The following is a 27,282-nucleotide window of genomic DNA, read 5'->3' as shown; positions in this document are numbered from 1 at the left end:
TTTAACCAAACATGCTAGAAATGCTCCAATTGAGCTAATTAGCTTATTGTGAGAATATTGCAATTGTCTGTCAAAAGCGGAAAATGTAAATTTCCAATTTCAACCAAACATGCTAGAAATGCTCCAATTGAGCTAATTTGCTTATTGTGAGAATATTACAAACGTCTGACAAAAGTAAAAATTGTAAATTTCTGATTTCAACCAAACATGCTAGAAATGCTCCAATTGAGCTAATTAGCTTATTGTGAGAATATTACAAACGTCTGACAAAACTGAAAAATGTAAATTTCCAATTTCAACCAAACATGCTAGAAATGCTCCAATTGAGCTAATTAGCTTATTGTGAGAATATTACAAACGTCTGACAAAACTGAAAAATGTAAATTTCCAATTTCAACCAAACATGCTAGAAATGCTCCAATTGAGCTAATTAGCTTATTGTGAGAATATTACAAACGTCTGACAAAACTGAAAAAAGGAAATTTCCAATTTCAACCAAACATGCTAGAAATGCTCCAATTGAGCTAATTAGCTTATTGTGAGAATATTACAAACAACTGACAAAAGTGAAAAATTTAAAATTCCAATTTCAATCAAACATGCTAGAAATGCTCCAATTGCGCAAATAAGCCTACTGTAAGAATTTTACAAACGTCTGACAAAACTGAAAATTTAAATTTTCAATTTCAACCAAACATGCTAGAAATGCTCCGATTGAGCTAATTAGCTTATTGTGAGAATATTGCAATTGTCTGACAAAAGTGAAATATGTAAATTTCCAATTTCAACCAAACATGCTAGAAATGCTCCAATTGAGCTAATTAGCTTATTGTGAGAATATTACAAACGTCTGACAAAACTGAAAAATGTAATTTTCCAATTTCAACCAAACATGCTAGAAATGCTCCAATTGAGCTAATTAGCTTATTGTGAGAATATTGCAATTGTCTGACAAAAGTGAAAAATGTAAATTTCCAATTTCAACCAAACATGCTAGAAATGCTCCAATTGAGCTAATTAGCTTATTGTGAGAATATTGCAATTGTCTGACAAAATTGAAAAATGTAAATTTCCAATTTCAACCAAACATGCTAGAAATGCTCCAATTGAGCTAATTAGCTTATTGTGAGAATATTACAATTGTCTGACAAAAGTGAAAAATGTAAATTTCCAATTTCAACCAAACATGCTAGAAATGCTCCAATTGAGCTAATTAGCTTATTGTGAGAATATATCAAACGGCTGACAAGACTGAAAAATGTTAATTACAAACATCTGACAAAACTGAAAATTTTAATTTTCAATTTCAACCAAACATGCTAGAAATGCTCCAATTGAGCTAATTAGCTTATTGTGAGAATGTTGCAATTGTATGACAAAAGCGAAAAATGTAAATTTCCAATTTCAACCAAACATGCTAGAAATGCTCCAATTGAGCTAATTAGCTTATTGTGAGAATATTACAAACGTCTGACAAAAGTGAAAAATGTAAATTTCCAATTTCAACCAAACATGCTAGAAATGCTCCAATTGAGCTAATTAGCTTATTGTGAGAATATTACAAACGTCTGACAAAACCGAAAAATGTAAATTGCCAATTTTAACCAAACATGCTAGAAATGCTCCAATTGAGCTAATTAGCTTATTGTGAGAATATTGCAATTGTCTGACAAAAGCGGAAAATGTAAATTTCCAATTTCAACCAAACATGCTAGAAATGTTCCAATTGAGCTAATTTGCTTATTGTGAGAATATTACAAACGTCTGACAAAAGTAAAAATTGTAAATTTCTGATTTCAACCAAACATGCTAGAAATGCTCCAATTGAACTAATTAGCTTATTGTGAGAATATTACAAACGTCTGACAAAACTGAAAAATGTAAATTTCCAATTTCAACCAAACATGCTAGAAATGCTCCAATTGAGCTAATTAGCTTATTGTGAGAATATTACAAACGTCTGACAAAACTGAAAAATGTAAATTTCCAATTTCAACTAAACATGCTAGAAATGCTCCAATTGAGCTAATTAGCTTATTGTGAGAATATTACAAACGTCTGACAAAACTGAAAAAAGGAAATTTCCAATTTCAACCAAACATGCTAGAAATGCTCCAATTGAGCTAATTAGCTTATTGTGAGAATATTACAAACGTCTGACAAAAGTGAAAAAGGTAAATTTCCAATTTCAACCAAACATGCTAGAAATGCTCCAATTGAGCTAATTAGCTTATTGTGAGAATATTACAAACGTCTGACAAAACTGAAAAATGTAAATTGCCAATTTTAACCAAACATGCTAGAAATGCTCCAATTGAGCTAATTAGCTTATTGTGAGAATATTGCAATTGTCTGACAAAAGCGGAAAATGTAAATTTCCAATTTCAACCAAACATGCTAGAAATGCTCCAATTGAGCTAATTAGCTTATTGTGAGAATATTACAAACGTCTGACAAAAGTAAAAATTGTAAATTTCTGATTTCAACCAAACATGCTAGAAATGCTCCAATTGAGCTAATTAGCTTATTGTGAGAATATTACAAACAACTGACAAAAGTGAAAAATTTAAAATTCCAATTTCAATCAAACATGCTAGAAATGCTCCAATTGCGCAAATAAGCCTACTGTAAGAATTTTACAAACGTCTGACAAAACTGAAAATTTAAATTTTCAATTTCAACCAAACATGCTAGAAATGCTCCAATTGAGCTAATTAGCTTATTGTGAGAATATTGCAATTGTCTGACAAAACTGAAAAAAGGAAATTTCCAATTTCAACCAAACATGCTAGAAATGCTCCAATTGAGCTAATTAGCTTATTGTGAGAATATTACAAACGTCTGACAAAAGTAAAAATTGTAAATTTCTGATTTCAACCAAACATGCTAGAAATGCTCCAATTGAGCTAATTAGCTTATTGTGAGAATATTACAAACAACTGACAAAAGTGAAAAATTTAAAATTCCAATTTCAATCAAACATGCTAGAAATGCTCCAATTGCGCAAATAAGCCTACTGTAAGAATTTTACAAACGTCTGACAAAACTGAAAATTTAAATTTTCAATTTCAACCAAACATGCTAGAAATGCTCCAATTGAGCTAATTAGCTCATTGTGAGAATATTGCAATTGTTTGACAAAAGTGAAAAATGTAAATTTCCAATTTCAACCAAACATGCTAGAAATGTTCCAATTGAGCTAATTAGCTTATTGTGAGAATATTGCAATTGTCTGACAAAAGTGAAAAATGTAAATTTCCAATTTCAACCAAACATGCTAGAAATGTTCCAATTGAGCTAATTAGCTTATTGTGAGAATATTACCAACGTCTGACAAAACTGAAAAATGTAAATTTCCAATTTCAACCAAACATGCTAGAAATGCTCCATTTGAGCTAATTAGCTTTTTGTGAGAATATTACAAACGTCTGACAAAACTGATAAATGTAAATTTCCAATTTCAACCAAACATGCTAGAAATGCTCCAATTGAGCTAATTAGCTTATTGTGAGAATATTACAAACGTCTGACAAAACTGAAAAATGTAAATTTCCAATTTCAACCAAACATGCTAGAAATGCTCCAATTGAGCTAATTAGCTTATTGTGAGAATATTACAAACGTCTGACAAAACTGAAAAATGTAAATTTCCAATTTCAACCAAACATGCTAGAAATGCTCCAATTGAGCTAATTAGCTTATTGTGAGAATATTGCAATTGTCTGACAAAAGCGAAAAATGTAAGTTTCCAATTTCAACCAAACATGCTAGAAATGCTCCAATTGAGCTAATTAGCTTATTGTGAGAATATTACAAACGTCTGACAAAAGTGAAAAATGTAAATTTCCAATTTCAACCAAACATGCTAGAAATGCTCAAATTGCGCATATAAGCCTACTGTAAGAATTTTACAAACGTCTGACCAAACTGAAAAATTTAAATTTCCAATTTCAATCAAACATGCTAGAAATGCTCCAATTGAGCTAATTAGCTTATTGAGAGAATATTGCAATTGTCTGACAAAAGTGAAAAATGTAAATTTCCAATTTCAACAAAACATGCTAGAAATGCTCCAATTGAGCTAATTAGCTTATTGTGAGAATATTACAAATGTCTGGCAAAACTGAAAAATGTAAATTTCCAATTTCAACCAAACATGCTAGAAATGTTCCAATTGAGCTAATTAGCTTATTCTGGGAATATTACAAACGTCTGACAAAAGTGAAAAATGTAAATTTCCAATTTCAACCAAACATGCTAGAAATGCTCCGATTGAGCTAATTAGCTTATTGTGAGAATATTGCAATTGTCTGACAAAAGTGAAATATGTAAATTTCCAATTTCAACCAAACATGCTAGAAATGCTCCAATTGAGCTAATTAGCTTATTGTGAGAATATTACAAACGTCTGACAAAACTGAAAAATGTAATTTTCCAATTTCAACCAAACATGCTAGAAATGCTCCAATTGAGCTAATTAGCTTATTGTGAGAATATTGCAATTGTCTGACAAAAGTGAAAAATGTAAATTTCCAATTTCAACCAAACATGCTAGAAATGCTCCAATTGAGCTAATTAGCTTATTGTGAGAATATTGCAATTGTCTGACAAAAGTGAAAAATGTAAATTTCCAATTTCAACCAAACATGCTAGAAATGCTCCAATTGAGCTAATTAGCTTATTGTGAGAATATTGCAATTGTCTGACAAAAGTGAAAAATGTGAATTTCCAATTTCAACCAAACATGCTAGAAATGCTCCAATTGAGCTAATTAGCTTATTGTGAGAATATATCAAACGGCTGACAAGACTGAAAAATGTTAATTACAAACGTCTGACAAAACTGAAAATTTAAATTTTCAATTTCAACCAAACATGCTAGAAATGCTCCAATTGAGCTAATTAGCTTATTGTGAGAATGTTGCAATTGTATGACAAAAGCGAAAAATGTAAATTTCCAATTTCAACCAAACATGCTAGAAATGCTCCAATTGAGCTAATTAGCTTATTGTGAGAATATTACAAACGTCTGACAAAAGTGAAAAATGTAAATTTCCAATTTCAACCAAACATGCTAGAAATGCTCCAATTGAGCTAATTAGCTTATTGTGAGAATATTACAAACGTCTGACAAAACTGAAAAATGTAAATTTCCAATTTTAACCAAACATGCTAGAAATGCTCCAATTGAGCTAATTAGCTTATTGTGAGAATATTGCAATTGTCTGACAAAAGCGGAAAATGTAAATTTCCAATTTCAACCAAACATGCTAGAAATGCTCCAATTGAGCTAATTTGCTTATTGTGAGAATATTACAAACGTCTGACAAAAGTAAAAATTGTAAATTTCTGATTTCAACCAAACATGCTAGAAATGCTCCAATTGAGCTAATTAGCTTATTGTGAGAATATTACAAACGTCTGACAAAACTGAAAAATGTAAATTTCCAATTTCAACCAAACATGCTAGAAATGCTCCAATTGAGCTAATTAGCTTATTGTGAGAATATTACAAACGTCTGACAAAACTGAAAAATGTAAATTTCCAATTTCAACCAAACATGCTAGAAATGCTCCAATTGAGCTAATTAGCTTATTGTGAGAATATTACAAACGTCTGACAAAACTGAAAAAAGGAAATTTCCAATTTCAACCAAACATGCTAGAAATGCTCCAATTGAGCTAATTAGCTTATTGTGAGAATATTACAAACAACTGACAAAAGTGAAAAATTTAAAATTCCAATTTCAATCAAACATGCTAGAAATGCTCCAATTGCGCAAATAAGCCTACTGTAAGAATTTTACAAACGTCTGACAAAACTGAAAATTTAAATTTTCAATTTCAACCAAACATGCTAGAAATGCTCCAATTGAGCTAATTAGCTTATTGTGAGAATATTGCAATTGTTTGACAAAAGTGAAAAATGTAAATTTCCAATTTCAACCAAACATGCTAGAAATGCTCCAATTGAGCTAATTAGCTTATTGTGAGAATATTGCAATTGTTTGACAAAAGTGAAAAATGTAAATTTCCAATTTCAACCAAACATGCTAGAAATGTTCCAATTGAGCTAATTAGCTTATTGTGAGAATATTGCAATTGTCTGACAAAAGTGAAAAATGTAAATTTCCAATTTCAACCAAACATGCTAGAAATGCTCCAATTGAGCTAATTAGCTTATTGTGAGAATATTACAAACGTCTGACAAAAGTGAAAAATTTAAAATTCCAATTTTAATCAAACATGCTAGAAATGCTCCAATTGCGCAAACAAGCCTACTGTAAGAATTTTACAAACGTCTGACAAAACTGAAAATTTAAATTTTGAATTTTAACCAAACATGCTAGAAATGTTCCAATTGAGCTAATTAGCTTATTGTGAGAATATTGCAATTGTCTGACAAAAGTGAAAAATGTAAATTTCCAATTTCAACCAAACATGCTAGAAATGCTCCAATTGAGCTAATTAGCTTATTGTGAGAATATTACAAACGTCTGACAAAAGTGAAAAATTTAAAATTCCAATTTTAATCAAACATGCTAGAAATGCTCCAATTGCGCAAACAAGCCTACTGTAAGAATTTTACAAACGTCTGACAAAACTGAAAATTTAAATTTTGAATTTTAACCAAACATGCTAGAAATGCTCCAATTGAGCTAATTAGCTTATTGTGAGAATATTGCAATTGTTTGACAAAAGTGAAAAATGTAAATTTCCAATTTCAACCAAACATGCTAGAAATGCTCCAATTGAGCTAATTAGCTTATTGTGAGAATATTACAAACGTCTGACAAAAGTGAAAAATGTAAATTTCCAATTTCAACCAAACATGCTAGAAATGCTCCGATTGAGCTAATTAGCTTATTGTGAGAATATTGCAATTGTCTGACAAAAGTGAAATATGTAAATTTCCAATTTCAACCAAACATGCTAGAAATGCTCCAATTGAGCTAATTAGCTTATTGTGAGAATATTACAAACGTCTGACAAAACTGAAAAATGTAATTTTCCAATTTCAACCAAACATGCTAGAAATGCTCCAATTGAGCTAATTAGCTTATTGTGAGAATATTGCAATTGTCTGACAAAAGTGAAAAATGTAAATTTCCAATTTCAACCAAACATGCTAGAAATGCTCCAATTGAGCTAATTAGCTTATTGTGAGAATATTGCAATTGTCTGACAAAAGTGAAAAATGTAAATTTCCAATTTCAACCAAACATGCTAGAAATGCTCCAATTGAGCTAATTAGCTTATTGTGAGAATATTGCAATTGTCTGACAAAAGTGAAAAATGTGAATTTCCAATTTCAACCAAACATGCTAGAAATGCTCCAATTGAGCTAATTAGCTTATTGTGAGAATATATCAAACGGCTGACAAGACTGAAAAATGTTAATTACAAACGTCTGACAAAACTGAAAATTTAAATTTTCAATTTCAACCAAACATGCTAGAAATGCTCCAATTGAGCTAATTAGCTTATTGTGAGAATGTTGCAATTGTATGACAAAAGCGAAAAATGTAAATTTCCAATTTCAACCAAACATGCTAGAAATGCTCCAATTGAGCTAATTAGCTTATTGTGAGAATATTACAAACGTCTGACAAAAGTGAAAAATGTAAATTTCCAATTTCAACCAAACATGCTAGAAATGCTCCAATTGAGCTAATTAGCTTATTGTGAGAATATTACAAACGTCTGACAAAACTGAAAAATGTAAATTTCCAATTTTAACCAAACATGCTAGAAATGCTCCAATTGAGCTAATTAGCTTATTGTGAGAATATTGCAATTGTCTGACAAAAGCGGAAAATGTAAATTTCCAATTTCAACCAAACATGCTAGAAATGCTCCAATTGAGCTAATTTGCTTATTGTGAGAATATTACAAACGTCTGACAAAAGTAAAAATTGTAAATTTCTGATTTCAACCAAACATGCTAGAAATGCTCCAATTGAGCTAATTAGCTTATTGTGAGAATATTACAAACGTCTGACAAAACTGAAAAATGTAAATTTCCAATTTCAACCAAACCTGCTAGAAATGCTCCAATTGAGCTAATTAGCTTATTGTGAGAATATTACAAACGTCTGACCAAACTGAAAAATGTAAATTTCCAATTTCAACCAAACATGCTAGAAATGCTCCAATTGAGCTAATTAGCTTATTGTGAGAATATTACAAACGTCTGACAAAACTGAAAAAAGGAAATTTCCAATTTCAACCAAACATGCTAGAAATGCTCCAATTGAGCTAATTAGCTTATTGTGAGAATATTACAAACAACTGACAAAAGTGAAAAATTTAAAATTCCTATTTCAATCAAACATGCTAGAAATGCTCCAATTGCGCAAATAAGCCTACTGTAAGAATTTTACAAACGTCTGACAAAACTGAAAATTTAAATTTTCAATTCCAACCAAACATGCTAGAAATGCTCCAATTGAGCTAATTAGCTTATTGTGAGAATATTGCAATTGTTTGACCAAAGTGAAAAATGTAAATTTCCAATTTCAACCAAACATGCTAGAAATGCTCCAATTGAGCTAATTAGCTTATTGTGAGAATATTGCAATTGTTTGACAAAAGTGAAAAATGTAAATTTCCAATTTCAACCAAACATGCTAGAAATGTTCCAATTGAGCTAATTAGCTTATTGTGAGAATATTGCAATTGTCTGACAAAAGTGAAAAATGTAAATTTTCAATTTCAACCAAACATGCTAGAAATGCTCCAATTGAGCTAATTAGCTTATTGTGAGAATATTACAAACGTCTGACAAAAGTGAAAAATTTAAAATTCCAATTTTAATCAAACATGCTAGAAATGCTCCAATTGCGCAAACAAGCCTACTGTAAGAATTTTACAAACGTCTGACAAAACTGAAAATTTAAATTTTGAATTTTAACCAAACATGCTAGAAATGTTCCAATTGAGCTAATTAGCTTATTGTGAGAATATTGCAATTGTCTGACAAAAGTGAAAAATGTAAATTTCCAATTTCAACCAAACACGCTAGAAATGCTCCAATTGAGCTAATTAGCTTATTGTGAGAATATTACAAACGTCTGACAAAAGTGAAAAATTTAAAATTCCAATTTTAATCAAACATGCTAGAAATGCTCCAATTGCGCAAACAAGCCTACTGTAAGAATTTTACAAACGTCTGACAAAACTGAAAATTTAAATTTTGAATTTTAACCAAACATGCTAGAAATGCTCCAATTGAGCTAATTAGCTTATTGTGAGAATATTGCAATTGTTTGACAAAAGTGAAAAATGTAAATTTCCAATTTCAACCAAACATGCTAGAAATGCTCCAATTGAGCTAATTAGCTTATTGTGAGAATATTACAAACGTCTGACAAAAGTGAAAAATGTAAATTTCCAATTTCAACCAAACATGCTAGAAATGCTCAAATTGCGCATATAAGCCTACTGTAAGAATTTTACAAACGTCTGACAAAACTGAAAAATGTAAATTTCCAATTTCAACCAAACATGCTAGAAATGCACAAATTGCGCATATAAGCCTTTTGTAAGAATTTTACAAACGTCTGACAAAACTGAAAAACTTAAATTTCCAATTTCAACCAAACATGCTAGAAATGCTCCAATTGAGCTAATTAGCTTATTGTGAGAATATTACAAACGTCTGACAAAACTGAAAAATGTAAATTTCCAATTTCAATCAAACATGCTAGAAATGCTCCAATTGAGCTAATTAGCTTATTGTTAGAATATTGCAATTGTCTGACAAAAGTGAAAAATGTAAATTTCCAATTTTAACCAAACATGCTAGAAATGCTCCAATTGAGCTAATTAGCTTATTGTGAGAATATTACAAACGTCTGACCAAACTGAAAAATGTAAATTTCCAATTTCAACAAAACATGCTAGAAATGCTCCAATTGAGCTAATTAGCTTATTGTGAGAATATTACAAATGTCTGACAAAACTGAAAAATGTAAATTTCCAATTTCAACCAAACATGCTAGAAATGTTCCAATTGAGCTAATTAGCTTATTGTGAGAATATTACAAACGTCTGACAAAACTGAAAAATGTAAATTTCCAATTTCAACCAAACATGCTAGAAATGCTCCAATTGAGCTAATTAGCTTATTGTGAGAATATTACAAACGTCTGACAAAACTGAAAAAAGGAAATTTCCAATTTCAACCAAACATGCTAGAAATGCTCCAATTGAGCTAATTAGCTTATTGTGAGAATATTACAAACAACTGACAAAAGTGAAAAATTTAAAATTCCAATTTCAATCAAACATGCTAGAAATGCTCCAATTGCGCAAATAAGCCTACTGTAAGAATTTTACAAACGTCTGACAAAACTGAAAATTTAAATTTTCAATTTCAACCAAACATGCTAGAAATGCTCCAATTGAGCTAATTAGCTTATTGTGAGAATATTGCAATTGTTTGACCAAAGTGAAAAATGTAAATTTCCAATTTCAACCAAACATGCTAGAAATGCTCCAATTGAGCTAATTAGCTTATTGTGAGAATATTGCAATTGTTTGAAAAAGTGAAAAATGTAAATTTCCATTTTCAACCAAACATGCTAGAAATGTTCCAATTGAGCTAATTAGCTTATTGTGAGAATATTGCAATTGTCTGACAAAAGTGAAAAATGTAAATTTCCAATTTCAACCAAACATGCTAGAAATGCTCCAATTGAGCTAATTAGCTTATTGTGAGAATATTACAAACGTCTGACAAAACTGAAAAATGTAATTTTCCAATTTCAACCAAACATGCTAGAAATGCTCCAATTGAGCTAATTAGCTTATTGTGAGAATATTGCAATTGTCTGACAAAAGTGAAAAATGTAAATTTCCAATTTCAACCAAACATGCTAGAAATGCTCCAATTGAGCTAATTAGCTTATTGTGAGAATATTGCAATTGTCTGACAAAAGTGAAAAATGTAAATTTCCAATTTCAACCAAACATGCTAGAAATGCTCCAATTGAGCTAATTAGCTTATTGTGAGAATATTGCAATTGTCTGACAAAAGTGAAAAATGTGAATTTCCAATTTCAACCAAACATGCTAGAAATGCTCCAATTGAGCTAATTAGCTTATTGTGAGAATATATCAAACGGCTGACAAGACTGAAAAATGTTAATTACAAACGTCTGACAAAACTGAAAATTTAAATTTTCAATTTCAACCAAACATGCTAGAAATGCTCCAATTGAGCTAATTAGCTTATTGTGAGAATGTTGCAATTGTATGACAAAAGCGAAAAATGTAAATTTCCAATTTCAACCAAACATGCTAGAAATGCTCCAATTGAGCTAATTAGCTTATTGTGAGAATATTACAAACGTCTGACAAAAGTGAAAAATGTAAATTTCCAATTTCAACCAAACATGCTAGAAATGCTCCAATTGAGCTAATTAGCTTATTGTGAGAATATTACAAACGTCTGACAAAACTGAAAAATGTAAATTTCCAATTTTAACCAAACATGCTAGAAATGCTCCAATTGAGCTAATTAGCTTATTGTGAGAATATTGCAATTGTCTGACAAAAGCGGAAAATGTAAATTTCCAATTTCAACCAAACATGCTAGAAATGCTCCAATTGAGCTAATTTGCTTATTGTGAGAATATTACAAACGTCTGACAAAAGTAAAAATTGTAAATTTCTGATTTCAACCAAACATGCTAGAAATGCTCCAATTGAGCTAATTAGCTTATTGTGAGAATATTACAAACGTCTGACAAAACTGAAAAATGTAAATTTCCAATTTCAACCAAACATGCTAGAAATGCTCCAATTGAGCTAATTAGCTTATTGTGAGAATATTACAAACGTCTGACAAAACTGAAAAATGTAAATTTCCAATTTCAACCAAACATGCTAGAAATGCTCCAATTGAGCTAATTAGCTTATTGTGAGAATATTACAAACGTCTGACAAAACTGAAAAAAGGAAATTTCCAATTTCAACCAAACATGCTAGAAATGCTCCAATTGAGCTAATTAGCTTATTGTGAGAATATTACAAACAACTGACAAAAGTGAAAAATTTAAAATTCCAATTTCAATCAAACATGCTAGAAATGCTCCAATTGCGCAAATAAGCCTACTGTAAGAATTTTACAAACGTCTGACAAAACTGAAAATTTAAATTTTCAATTTCAACCAAACATGCTAGAAATGCTCCAATTGAGCTAATTAGCTTATTGTGAGAATATTGCAATTGTTTGACAAAAGTGAAAAATGTAAATTTCCAATTTCAACCAAACATGCTAGAAATGCTCCAATTGAGCTAATTAGCTTATTGTGAGAATATTGCAATTGTTTGACAAAAGTGAAAAATGTAAATTTCCAATTTCAACCAAACATGCTAGAAATGTTCCAATTGAGCTAATTAGCTTATTGTGAGAATATTGCAATTGTCTGACAAAAGTGAAAAATGTAAATTTCCAATTTCAACCAAACATGCTAGAAATGCTCCAATTGAGCTAATTAGCTTATTGTGAGAATATTACAAACGTCTGACAAAAGTGAAAAATTTAAAATTCCAATTTTAATCAAACATGCTAGAAATGCTCCAATTGCGCAAACAAGCCTACTGTAAGAATTTTACAAACGTCTGACAAAACTGAAAATTTAAATTTTGAATTTTAACCAAACATGCTAGAAATGTTCCAATTGAGCTAATTAGCTTATTGTGAGAATATTGCAATTGTCTGACAAAAGTGAAAAATGTAAATTTCCAATTTCAACCAAACATGCTAGAAATGCTCCAATTGAGCTAATTAGCTTATTGTGAGAATATTACAAACGTCTGACAAAAGTGAAAAATTTAAAATTCCAATTTTAATCAAACATGCTAGAAATGCTCCAATTGCGCAAACAAGCCTACTGTAAGAATTTTACAAACGTCTGACAAAACTGAAAATTTAAATTTTGAATTTTAACCAAACATGCTAGAAATGCTCCAATTGAGCTAATTAGCTTATTGTGAGAATATTGCAATTGTTTGACAAAAGTGAAAAATGTAAATTTCCAATTTCAACCAAACATGCTAGAAATGCTCCAATTGAGCTAATTAGCTTATTGTGAGAATATTACAAACGTCTGACAAAAGTGAAAAATGTAAATTTCCAATTTCAACCAAACATGCTAGAAATGCTCCGATTGAGCTAATTAGCTTATTGTGAGAATATTGCAATTGTCTGACAAAAGTGAAATATGTAAATTTCCAATTTCAACCAAACATGCTAGAAATGCTCCAATTGAGCTAATTAGCTTATTGTGAGAATATTACAAACGTCTGACAAAACTGAAAAATGTAATTTTCCAATTTCAACCAAACATGCTAGAAATGCTCCAATTGAGCTAATTAGCTTATTGTGAGAATATTGCAATTGTCTGACAAAAGTGAAAAATGTAAATTTCCAATTTCAACCAAACATGCTAGAAATGCTCCAATTGAGCTAATTAGCTTATTGTGAGAATATTGCAATTGTCTGACAAAAGTGAAAAATGTAAATTTCCAATTTCAACCAAACATGCTAGAAATGCTCCAATTGAGCTAATTAGCTTATTGTGAGAATATTGCAATTGTCTGACAAAAGTGAAAAATGTGAATTTCCAATTTCAACCAAACATGCTAGAAATGCTCCAATTGAGCTAATTAGCTTATTGTGAGAATATATCAAACGGCTGACAAGACTGAAAAATGTTAATTACAAACGTCTGACAAAACTGAAAATTTAAATTTTCAATTTCAACCAAACATGCTAGAAATGCTCCAATTGAGCTAATTAGCTTATTGTGAGAATGTTGCAATTGTATGACAAAAGCGAAAAATGTAAATTTCCAATTTCAACCAAACATGCTAGAAATGCTCCAATTGAGCTAATTAGCTTATTGTGAGAATATTACAAACGTCTGACAAAAGTGAAAAATGTAAATTTCCAATTTCAACCAAACATGCTAGAAATGCTCCAATTGAGCTAATTAGCTTATTGTGAGAATATTACAAACGTCTGACAAAACTGAAAAATGTAAATTTCCAATTTTAACCAAACATGCTAGAAATGCTCCAATTGAGCTAATTAGCTTATTGTGAGAATATTGCAATTGTCTGACAAAAGCGGAAAATGTAAATTTCCAATTTCAACCAAACATGCTAGAAATGCTCCAATTGAGCTAATTTGCTTATTGTGAGAATATTACAAACGTCTGACAAAAGTAAAAATTGTAAATTTCTGATTTCAACCAAACATGCTAGAAATGCTCCAATTGAGCTAATTAGCTTATTGTGAGAATATTACAAACGTCTGACAAAACTGAAAAATGTAAATTTCCAATTTCAACCAAACCTGCTAGAAATGCTCCAATTGAGCTAATTAGCTTATTGTGAGAATATTACAAACGTCTGACCAAACTGAAAAATGTAAATTTCCAATTTCAACCAAACATGCTAGAAATGCTCCAATTGAGCTAATTAGCTTATTGTGAGAATATTACAAACGTCTGACAAAACTGAAAAAAGGAAATTTCCAATTTCAACCAAACATGCTAGAAATGCTCCAATTGAGCTAATTAGCTTATTGTGAGAATATTACAAACAACTGACAAAAGTGAAAAATTTAAAATTCCAATTTCAATCAAACATGCTAGAAATGCTCCAATTGCGCAAATAAGCCTACTGTAAGAATTTTACAAACGTCTGACAAAACTGAAAATTTAAATTTTCAATTCCAACCAAACATGCTAGAAATGCTCCAATTGAGCTAATTAGCTTATTGTGAGAATATTGCAATTGTTTGACCAAAGTGAAAAATGTAAATTTCCAATTTCAACCAAACATGCTAGAAATGCTCCAATTGAGCTAATTAGCTTATTGTGAGAATATTGCAATTGTTTGACAAAAGTGAAAAATGTAAATTTCCAATTTCAACCAAACATGCTAGAAATGTTCCAATTGAGCTAATTAGCTTATTGTGAGAATATTGCAATTGTCTGACAAAAGTGAAAAATGTAAATTTTCAATTTCAACCAAACATGCTAGAAATGCTCCAATTGAGCTAATTAGCTTATTGTGAGAATATTACAAACGTCTGACAAAAGTGAAAAATTTAAAATTCCAATTTTAATCAAACATGCTAGAAATGTTCCAATTGCGCAAACAAGCCTACTGTAAGAATTTTACAAACGTCTGACAAAACTGAAAATTTAAATTTTGAATTTTAACCAAACATGCTAGAAATGTTCCAATTGAGCTAATTAGCTTATTGTGAGAATATTGCAATTGTCTGACAAAAGTGAAAAATGTAAATTTCCAATTTCAACCAAACACGCTAGAAATGCTCCAATTGAGCTAATTAGCTTATTGTGAGAATATTACAAACGTCTGACAAAAGTGAAAAATTTAAAATTCCAATTTTAATCAAACATGCTAGAAATGCTCCAATTGCGCAAACAAGCCTACTGTAAGAATTTTACAAACGTCTGACAAAACTGAAAATTTAAATTTTGAATTTTAACCAAACATGCTAGAAATGCTCCAATTGAGCTAATTAGCTTATTGTGAGAATATTGCAATTGTTTGACAAAAGTGAAAAATGTAAATTTCCAATTTCAACCAAACATGCTAGAAATGCTCCAATTGAGCTAATTAGCTTATTGTGAGAATATTACAAACGTCTGACAAAAGTGAAAAATGTAAATTTCCAATTTCAACCAAACATGCTAGAAATGCTCAAATTGCGCATATAAGCCTACTGTAAGAATTTTACAAACGTCTGACAAAACTGAAAAATGTAAATTTCCAATTTCAACCAAACATGCTAGAAATGCACAAATTGCGCATATAAGCCTTTTGTAAGAATTTTACAAACGTCTGACAAAACTGAAAAACTTAAATTTCCAATTTCAACCAAACATGCTAGAAATGCTCCAATTGAGCTAATTAGCTTATTGTGAGAATATTACAAACGTCTGACAAAACTGAAAAATGTAAATTTCCAATTTCAATCAAACATGCTAGAAATGCTCCAATTGAGCTAATTAGCTTATTGTTAGAATATTGCAATTGTCTGACAAAAGTGAAAAATGTAAATTTCCAATTTTAACCAAACATGCTAGAAATGCTCCAATTGAGCTAATTAGCTTATTGTGAGAATATTACAAACGTCTGACCAAACTGAAAAATGTAAATTTCCAATTTCAACAAAACATGCTAGAAATGCTCCAATTGAGCTAATTAGCTTATTGTGAGAATATTACAAATGTCTGACAAAACTGAAAAATGTAAATTTCCAATTTCAACCAAACATGCTAGAAATGTTCCAATTGAGCTAATTAGCTTATTGTGAGAATATTACAAACGTCTGACAAAACTGAAAAATGTAAATTTCCAATTTCAACCAAACATGCTAGAAATGCTCCAATTGAGCTAATTAGCTTATTGTGAGAATATTACAAACGTCTGACAAAACTGAAAAAAGGAAATTTCCAATTTCAACCAAACATGCTAGAAATGCTCCAATTGAGCTAATTAGCTTATTGTGAGAATATTACAAACAACTGACAAAAGTGAAAAATTTAAAATTCCAATTTCAATCAAACATGCTAGAAATGCTCCAATTGCGCAAATAAGCCTACTGTAAGAATTTTACAAACGTCTGACAAAACTGAAAATTTAAATTTTCAATTTCAACCAAACATGCTAGAAATGCTCCAATTGAGCTAATTAGCTTATTGTGAGAATATTGCAATTGTTTGACAAAAGTGAAAAATGTAAATTTCCAATTTCAACCAAACATGCTAGAAATGCTCCAATTGAGCTAATTAGCTTATTGTGAGAATATTGCAATTGTTTGAAAAAGTGAAAAATGTAAATTTCCATTTTCAACCAAACATGCTAGAAATGTTCCAATTGAGCTAATTAGCTTATTGTGAGAATATTGCAATTGTCTGACAAAAGTGAAAAATGTAAATTTCCAATTTCAACCAAACATGCTAGAAATGCTCCAATTGAGCTAATTAGCTTATTGTGAGAATATTACAAACGTCTGACAAAAGTGAAAAATTTAAAATTCCAATTTTAATCAAACATGCTAGAAATGCTCCAATTGCGCAAACAAACCTACTGTAAGAATTTTACAAACGTCTGACAAAACTGAAAATTTAAATTTTGAATTTTAACCAAACATGCTAGAAATGTTCCAATTGAGCTAATTAGCTTATTGTGAGAATATTGCAATTGTCTGACAAAAGTGAAAAATGTAAATTTCCAATTTCAACCAAACATGCTAGAAATGCTCCAATTGAGCTAATTAGCTTATTGTGAGAATATTACAAACGTCTGACCAAACTGAAAAATGTAAATTTCCAATTTCAACAAAACATGCTAGAAATGCTCCAATTGAGCTAATTAGCTTATTGTGAGAATATTACAAATGTCTGACAAAACTGAAAAATGTAAATTTCCAATTTCAACCAAACATGCTAGAAATGTTCCAATTGAGCTAATTAGCCTATTGTGAGAATATTACAAACGTCTGACAAAAGTGAAAAATGTAAATTTCCAATTTCAACCAAACATGCTAGAAATGCTCCGATTGAGCTAATTAGCTTATTGTGAGAATATTGCAATTGTCTGACAAAAGTGAAAAATGTAAATTTCCAATTTCAACCAAACATGCTAGAAATGCTCCAATTGAGCTAATTAGCTTATTGTGAGAATATTACAAACGTCTGACAAAACTGAAAAATGTAAATTTCCAATTTCAACCAAACATGCTAGAAATGCTCCAATTGAGCTAATTAGCTTATTGTGAGAATATTACAAACGTCTGACAAAACTGAAAAAAGGAAATTTCCAATTTCAACCAAACATGCTAGAAATGCTCCAATTGAGCTAATTAGCTTATTGTGAGAATATTACAAACAACTGACAAAAGTGAAAAATTTAAAATTCCAATTTCAATCAAACATGCTAGAAATGCTCCAATTGCGCAAATAAGCCTACTGTAAGAATTTTACAAACGTCTGACAAAACTGAAAATTTAAATTTTCAATTTCAACCAAACATGCTAGAAATGCTCCAATTGAGCTAATTAGCTTATTGTGAGAATATTGCAATTGTTTGACAAAAGTGAAAAATGTAAATTTCCAATTTCAACCAAACATGCTAGAAATGCTCCAATTGAGCTAATTAGCTTATTGTGAGAATATTGCAATTGTTTGACAAAAGTGAAAAATGTAAATTTCCAATTTCAACCAAACATGCTAGAAATGTTCCAATTGAGCTAATTAGCTTATTGTGAGAATATTGCAATTGTCTGACAAAAGTGAAAAATTTAAAATTCCAATTTTAATCAAACATGCTAGAAATGCTCCAATTGCGCAAACAAGCCTACTGTAAGAATTTTACAAACGTCTGACAAAACTGAAAATTTAAATTTTGAATTTTAACCAAACATGCTAGAAATGTTCCAATTGAGCTAATTAGCTTATTGTGAGAATATTGCAATTGTCTGACAAAAGTGAAAAATGTAAATTTCCAATTTCAACCAAACATGCTAGAAATGCTCCAATTGAGCTAATTAGCTTATTGTGAGAATATTACAAACGTCTGACAAAAGTGAAAAATTTAAAATTCCAATTTTAATCAAACATGCTAGAAATGCTCCAATTGCGCAAACAAGCCTACTGTAAGAATTTTACAAACGTCTGACAAAACTGAAATTTTAAATTTTGAATTTTAACCAAACATGCTAGAAATGCTCCAATTGAGCTAATTAGCTTATTGTGAGAATATTGCAATTGTTTGACAAAAGTGAAAAATGTAAATTTCCAATTTCAACCAAACATGCTAGAAATGCTCCAATTGAGCTAATTAGCTTATTGTGAGAATATTACAAACGTCTGACAAAAGTGAAAAATGTAAATTTCCAATTTCAACCAAACATGCTAGAAATGCTCAAATTGCGCATATAAGCCTACTGTAAGAATTTTACAAACGTCTGACAAAACTGAAAAATGTAAATTTCCAATTTCAACCAAACATGCTAGAAATGCACAAATTGCGCATATAAGCCTTTTGTAAGAATTTTACAAACGTCTGACAAAACTGAAAAACTTAAATTTCCAATTTCAACCAAACATGCTAGAAATGCTCCAATTGAGCTAATTAGCTTATTGTGAGAATATTACAAACGTCTGACAAAACTGAAAAATGTAAATTTCCAATTTCAACCAAACATGCTAGAAATGCTCCAATTGAGCTAATTAGCTTATTGTGAGAATATTGCAATTGTCTGACAAAAGTGAAAAATGTAAATTTCCAATTTTAACCAAACATGCTAGAAATGCTCCAATTGAGCTAATTAGCTTATTGTGAGAATATTACAAACGTCTGACCAAACTGAAAAATGTAAATTTCCAATTTCAACAAAACATGCTAGAAATGCTCCAATTGAGCTAATTAGCTTATTGTGAGAATATTACAAATGTCTGACAAAACTGAAAAATGTAAATTTCCAATTTCAACCAAACATGCTAGAAATGTTCCAATTGAGCTAATTAGCTTATTGTGAGAATATTACAAACGTCTGACAAAAGTGAAAAATGTAAATTTCCAATTTCAACCAAACATGCTAGAAATGCTCCGATTGAGCTAATTAGCCTATTGTGAGAATATTGCAATTGTCTGACAAAAGTGAAAAATGTAAATTTCCAATTTCAACCAAACATGCTAGAAATGCTCCAATTGAGCTAATTAGCTTATTGTGAGAATATTACAAACGTCTGACAAAAGTGAAAAATGTAAATTTCCAATTTCAACCAAACATGCTAGAAATGCTCCGATTGAGCTAATTAGATTATTGTGAGAATATTGCAATTGTCTGACAAAAGTGAAAAATGTAAATTTCCAATTTCAACCAAACATGCTAGAAATGCTCCAATTGAGCTAATTAGCTTATTGTGAGAATATTACAAACGTCTGACAAAAGTGAAAAATGTAAATTTCCAATTTCAACCAAACATGCTAGAAATGCTCCAATTGAGCTAATTAGCTTATTGTGAGAATATTGCAATTGTCTGACAAAAGTGAAAAATGTAAATTTCCAATTTCAACCAAACATGCTAGAAATGCTCCAATTGAGCTAATTAGCTTATTGTGAGAATATTGCAATTGTCTGACAAAAGTGAAAAATGTAAATTTCCAATTTCAACCAAACATGCTAGAAATGCTCCAATTGAGCTAATTAGCTTATTGTGAGAATATTACAAACGTCTGACAAAACTGAAAAAGGTAAATTTCCAATTTCAACCAAACATGCTAGAAATGCTCCAATTGAGCTAATTAGCTTATTGTGAGAATATTGCAATTGTCTGACAAAAGTGAAAAATGTAAATTTCCAATTTCAACCAAACATGCTAGAAATGCTCCAATTGAGCTAATTAGCTTATTGTGAGAATATTACAAACGTCTGACAAAACTGAAAAATGTAAATTTCCAAGTTCAACCAAACATGCTAGAAATGCTCCAATTGAGCTAATTAGCTTATTGTGAGAATATTACAAACGTCTGACAAAACTGAAAAATGTAAATTTCCAATTTCAACCAAACATGCTAGAAATGCTCCAATTGAGCTAATTAGCTTATTGTGAGAATATTACAAACGTCTGACAAAACTGAAAAATGTAAATTTCCAATTTCAACCAAACATGCTAGAAATGCTCCAATTGAGCTAATTAGCTTATTGTGAGAATATTGCAATTGTCTGACAAAAGCGAAAAATGTAATTTTCCAATTTCAACCAAACATGCTAGAAATGCTCCAATTGAGCTAATTAGCTTATTGTGAGAATATTACAAACGTCTGACAAAAGTGAAAAATGTAAATTTCCAATTTCAACCAAACATGCTAGAAATGCTCAAATTGCGCATATAAGCCTACTGTAAGAATTTTACAAACGTCTGACAAAACTGAAAAATTTAAATTTCCAATTTCAATCAAACATGCTAGAAATGCTCCAATTGAGCTAATTAGCTTATTGAGAGAATATTGCAATTGTCTGACAAAAGTGAAAAATGTAAATTTCCAATTTCAACAAAACATGCTAGAAATGCTCCAATTGAGCTAATTAGCTTATTGTGAGAATATTACAAATGTCTGACAAGACTGAAAAATGTAAATTTCCAATTTCAACCAAACATGCTAGAAATGTTCCAATTGAGCTAATTAGATTATTGTGAGAATATTACAAACGTCTGACAAAAGTGAAAAATGTAAATTTCCAATTTCAACCAAACATGCTAGAAATGCTCCAATTGAGCTAATTAGCTTATTGTGAGAATATTACAAACGTCTGACAAAACTGAAAAATGTAAATTTCCAATTTCAACCAAACATGCTAGAAATGCTCCAATTGAGCTAATTAGCTTATTGTGAGAATATTGCAATTGTCTGACAAAAGTGAAAAATGTAAATTTCCAATTTTAACCAAACATGCTAGAAATGCTCCAATTGAGCTAATTAGCTTATTGTGAGAATATTACAAACGTCTGACCAAACTGAAAAATGTAAATTTCCAATTTCAACAAAACATGCTAGAAATGCTCCAATTGAGCTAATTAGCTTATTGTGAGAATATTACAAATGTCTGACAAAACTGAAAAATGTAAATTTCCAATTTCAACCAAACATGCTAGAAATGTTCCAATTGAGCTAATTAGCTTATTGTGAGAATATTACAAACGTCTGACAAAAGTGAAAAATGTAAATTTCCAATTTCAACCAAACATGCTAGAAATGCTCCGATTGAGCTAATTAGCTTATTGTGAGAATATTGCAATTGTCTGACAAAAGTGAAAAATGTAAATTTCCAATTTCAACCAAACATGCTAGAAATGCTCCAATTGAGCTAATTAGCTTATTGTGAGAATATTACAAACGTCTGACAAAAGTGAAAAATGTAAATTTCCAATTTCAACCAAACATGCTAGAAATGCTCCGATTGAGCTAATTAGCTTATTGTGAGAATATTGCAATTGTCTGACAAAAGTGAAAAATGTAAATTTCCAATTTCAACCAAACATGCTAGAAATGCTCCAATTGAGCTAATTAGCTTATTGTGAGAATATTACAAACGTCTGACAAAAGTGAAAAATGTAAATTTCCAATTTCAACCAAACATGCTAGAAATGTTCCAATTGAGCTAATTAGCTTATTGAGAGAATATTACAAACGTCTGACAAAAGTGAAAAATGTAATTTTCCAATTTCAACCAAACATGCTAGAAATGCTCCAATTGAGCTAATTAGCTTATTGTGAGAATATTGCAATTGTCTGACAAAAGTGAAAAATGTAAATTTCCAATTTCAACCAAACATGCTAGAAATGCTCCAATTGAGCTAATTAGCTTATTGTGAGAATATTGCAATTGTCTGACAAAAGTGAAAAATGTAAATTTCCAATTTCAACCAAACATGCTAGAAATGCTCCAATTGAGCTAATTAGCTTATTGTGAGAATATTACAAATGTCTGACAAAACTGAAAAATGTAAATTTCCAATTTCAACCAAACATGCTAGAAATGTTCCAATTGAGCTAATTAGCTTATTGTGAGAATATTACAAACGTCTGACAAAAGTGAAAAATGTAAATTTCCAATTTCAACCAAACATGCTAGAAATGCTCCGATTGAGCTAATTAGCCTATTGTGAGAATATTGCAATTGTCTGACAAAAGTGAAAAATGTAAATTTCCAATTTCAACCAAACATGCTAGAAATGCTCCAATTGAGCTAATTAGCTTATTGTGAGAATATTACAAACGTCTGACAAAAGTGAAAAATGTAAATTTCCAATTTCAACCAAACATGCTAGAAATGCTCCGATTGAGCTAATTAGATTATTGTGAGAATATTGCAATTGTCTGACAAAAGTGAAAAATGTAAATTTCCAATTTCAACCAAACATGCTAGAAATGCTCCAATTGAGCTAATTAGCTTATTGTGAGAATATTACAAACGTCTGACAAAAGTGAAAAATGTAAATTTCCAATTTCAACCAAACATGCTAGAAATGCTCCAATTGAGCTAATTAGCTTATTGTGAGAATATTGCAATTGTCTGACAAAAGTGAAAAATGTAAATTTCCAATTTCAACCAAACATGCTAGAAATGCTCCAATTGAGCTAATTAGCTTATTGTGAGAATATTGCAATTGTCTGACAAAAGTGAAAAATGTAAATTTCCAATTTCAACCAAACATGCTAGAAATGCTCCAATTGAGCTAATTAGCTTATTGTGAGAATATTACAAACGTCTGACAAAACTGAAAAAGGTAAATTTCCAATTTCAACCAAACATGCTAGAAATGCTCCAATTGAGCTAATTAGCTTATTGTGAGAATATTGCAATTGTCTGACAAAAGTGAAAAATGTAAATTTCCAATTTCAACCAAACATGCTAGAAATGCTCCAATTGAGCTAATTAGCTTATTGTGAGAATATTACAAACGTCTGACAAAACTGAAAAATGTAAATTTCCAAGTTCAACCAAACATGCTAGAAATGCTCCAATTGAGCTAATTAGCTTATTGTGAGAATATTACAAACGTCTGACAAAACTGAAAAATGTAAATTTCCAATTTCAACCAAACATGCTAGAAATGCTCCAATTGAGCTAATTAGCTTATTGTGAGAATATTACAAACGTCTGACAAAACTGAAAAATGTAAATTTCCAATTTCAACCAAACATGCTAGAAATGCTCCAATTGAGCTAATTAGCTTATTGTGAGAATATTGCAATTGTCTGACAAAAGCGAAAAATGTAAATTTCCAATTTCAACCAAACATGCTAGAAATGCTCCAATTGAGCTAATTAGCTTATTGTGAGAATATTACAAACGTCTGACAAAAGTGAAAAATGTAAATTTCCAATTTCAACCAAACATGCTAGAAATGCTCAAATTGCGCATATAAGCCTACTGTAAGAATTTTACAAACGTCTGACAAAACTGAAAAATTTAAATTTCCAATTTCAATCAAACATGCTAGAAATGCTCCAATTGAGCTAATTAGCTTATTGAGAGAATATTGCAATTGTCTGACAAAAGTGAAAAATGTAAATTTCCAATTTCAACAAAACATGCTAGAAATGCTCCAATTGAGCTAATTAGCTTATTGTGAGAATATTACAAATGTCTGACAAGACTGAAAAATGTAAATTTCCAATTTCAACCAAACATGCTAGAAATGTTCCAATTGAGCTAATTAGATTATTGTGAGAATATTACAAACGTCTGACAAAAGTGAAAAATGTAAATTTCCAATTTCAACCAAACATGCTAGAAATGCTCCAATTGAGCTAATTAGCTTATTGTGAGAATATTACAAACGTCTGACAAAACTGAAAAATGTAAATTTCCAATTTCAACCAAACATGCTAGAAATGCTCCAATTGAGCTAATTAGCTTATTGTGAGAATATTGCAATTGTCTGACAAAAGTGAAAAATGTAAATTTCCAATTTTAACCAAACATGCTAGAAATGCTCCAATTGAGCTAATTAGCTTATTGTGAGAATATTACAAACGTCTGACCAAACTGAAAAATGTAAATTTCCAATTTCAACAAAACATGCTAGAAATGCTCCAATTGAGCTAATTAGCTTATTGTGAGAATATTACAAATGTCTGACAAAACTGAAAAATGTAAATTTCCAATTTCAACCAAACATGCTAGAAATGTTCCAATTGAGCTAATTAGCTTATTGTGAGAATATTACAAACGTCTGACAAAAGTGAAAAATGTAAATTTCCAATTTCAACCAAACATGCTAGAAATGCTCCGATTGAGCTAATTAGCTTATTGTGAGAATATTGCAATTGTCTGACAAAAGTGAAAAATGTAAATTTCCAATTTCAACCAAACATGCTAGAAATGCTCCAATTGAGCTAATTAGCTTATTGTGAGAATATTACAAACGTCTGACAAAAGTGAAAAATGTAAATTTCCAATTTCAACCAAACATGCTAGAAATGCTCCGATTGAGCTAATTAGATTATTGTGAGAATATTGCAATTGTCTGACAAAAGTGAAAAATGTAAATTTCCAATTTCAACCAAACATGCTAGAAATGCTCCAATTGAGCTAATTAGCTTATTGTGAGAATATTACAAACGTCTGACAAAAGTGAAAAATGTAAATTTCCAATTTCAACCAAACATGCTAGAAATGTTCCAATTGAGCTAATTAGCTTATTGAGAGAATATTACAAACGTCTGACAAAAGTGAAAAATGTAATTTTCCAATTTCAACCAAACATGCTAGAAATGCTCCAATTGAGCTAATTAGCTTATTGTGAGAATATTGCAATTGTCTGACAAAAGTGAAAAATGTAAATTTCCAATTTCAACCAAACATGCTAGAAATGCTCCAATTGAGCTAATTAGCTTATTGTGAGAATATTGCAATTGTCTGACAAAAGTGAAAAATGTAAATTTCCAATTTCAACCAAACATGCTAGAAATGCTCCAATTGAGCTAATTAGCTTATTGTGAGAATATTACAAACGTCTGACAAAACTGAAAAATGTAAATTTCCAATTTCAACCAAACATGCTAGAAATGCTCCAATTGAGCTAATTAGCTTATTGTGAGAATATTGCAATTGTCTGACAAAAGTGAAAAATGTAAATTTCCAATTTCAACCAAACATGCTAGAAATGCTCCAATTGAGCTAATTAGCTTATTGTGAGAATATTACAAACGTCTGACAAAACTGAAAAATGTAAATTTCCAATTTCAACCAAACATGCTAGAAATGCTCCATTTGAGCTAATTTGCTTATTGTGAGAATATTACAAACTTCTGACAAAAGTGAAAAATGTAAATTTCCAATTTCAACCAAACATGCTAGAAATGTTCCAATTGAGCTAATTAGCTTATTGAGAGAATATTACAAACGTCTGACAAAAGTGAAAAATGTAATTTTCCAATTTCAACCAAACATGCTAGAAATGCTCCAATTGAGCTAATTAGCTTATTGTGAGAATATTGCAATTGTCTGACAAAAGTGAAAAATGTAAATTTCCAATTTCAACCAAACATGCTAGAAATGCTCCAATTGAGCTAATTAGCTTATTGTGAGAATATTGCAATTGTCTGACAAAAGTGAAAAATGTAAATTTCCAATTTCAACCAAACATGCTAGAAATGCTCCAATTGAGCTAATTAGCTTATTGTGAGAATATTACAAACGTCTGACAAAACTGAAAAATGTAAATTTCCAAGTTCAACCAAACATGCTAGAAATGCTCCAATTGAGCTAATTAGCTTATTGTGAGAATATTGCAATTGTCTGACAAAAGTGAAAAATGTAAATTTCCAATTTCAACCAAACATGCTAGAAATGCTCCAATTGAGCTAATTAGCTTATTGTGAGAATATTACAAACGTCTGACAAAACTGAAAAATGTAAATTTCCAATTTCAACCAAACATGCTAGAAATGTTCCATTTGAGCTAATTAGCTTTTTGTGAGAATATTACAAACGTCTGACAAAACTGATAAATGTAAATTTCCAATTTCAACCAAACATGCTAGAAATGCTCCAATTGAGCTAATTAGCTTATTGTGAGAATATTACAAACGTCTGACAAAACTGAAAAATGTAAATTTCCAATTTCAACCAAACATGCTAGAAATGCTCCAATTGAGCTAATTAGCTTATTGTGAGAATATTACAAACGTCTGACAAAACTGAAAAATGTAAATTTCCAATTTCAACCAAACATGCTAGAAATGCTCCAATTGAGCTAATTAGCTTATTGTGAGAATATTGCAATTGTCTGACAAAAGCGAAAAATGTAAATTTCCAATTTCAACCAAACATGCTAGAAATGCTCCAATTGAGCTAATTAGCTTATTGTGAGAATATTACAAACGTCTGACAAAAGTGAAAAATGTAAATTTCCAATTTCAACCAAACATGCTAGAAATGCTCAAATTGCGCATATAAGCCTACTGTAAGAATTTTACAAACGTCTGACAAAACTGAAAAAATTAAATTTCCAATTTCAATCAAACATGCTAGAAATGCTCCAATTGAGCTAATTAGCTTATTGAGAGAATATTGCAATTGTCTGACAAAAGTGAAAAATGTAAATTTCCAATTTCAACAAAACATGCTAGAAATGCTCCAATTGAGCTAATTAGCTTATTGTGAGAATATTACAAATGTCTGACAAAACTGAAAAATGTAAATTTCCAA

This window comes from Watersipora subatra, unplaced genomic scaffold (assembly GCF_963576615.1).
Source record: "Watersipora subatra unplaced genomic scaffold, tzWatSuba1.1 SCAFFOLD_26, whole genome shotgun sequence".
NCBI classification, from domain to species: Eukaryota; Metazoa; Bryozoa; class Gymnolaemata; order Cheilostomatida; family Watersiporidae; genus Watersipora; species Watersipora subatra.
The sequence above is the reverse complement of the archived record's forward strand: the minus strand, read 5'-3'. Positions refer to the sequence as shown.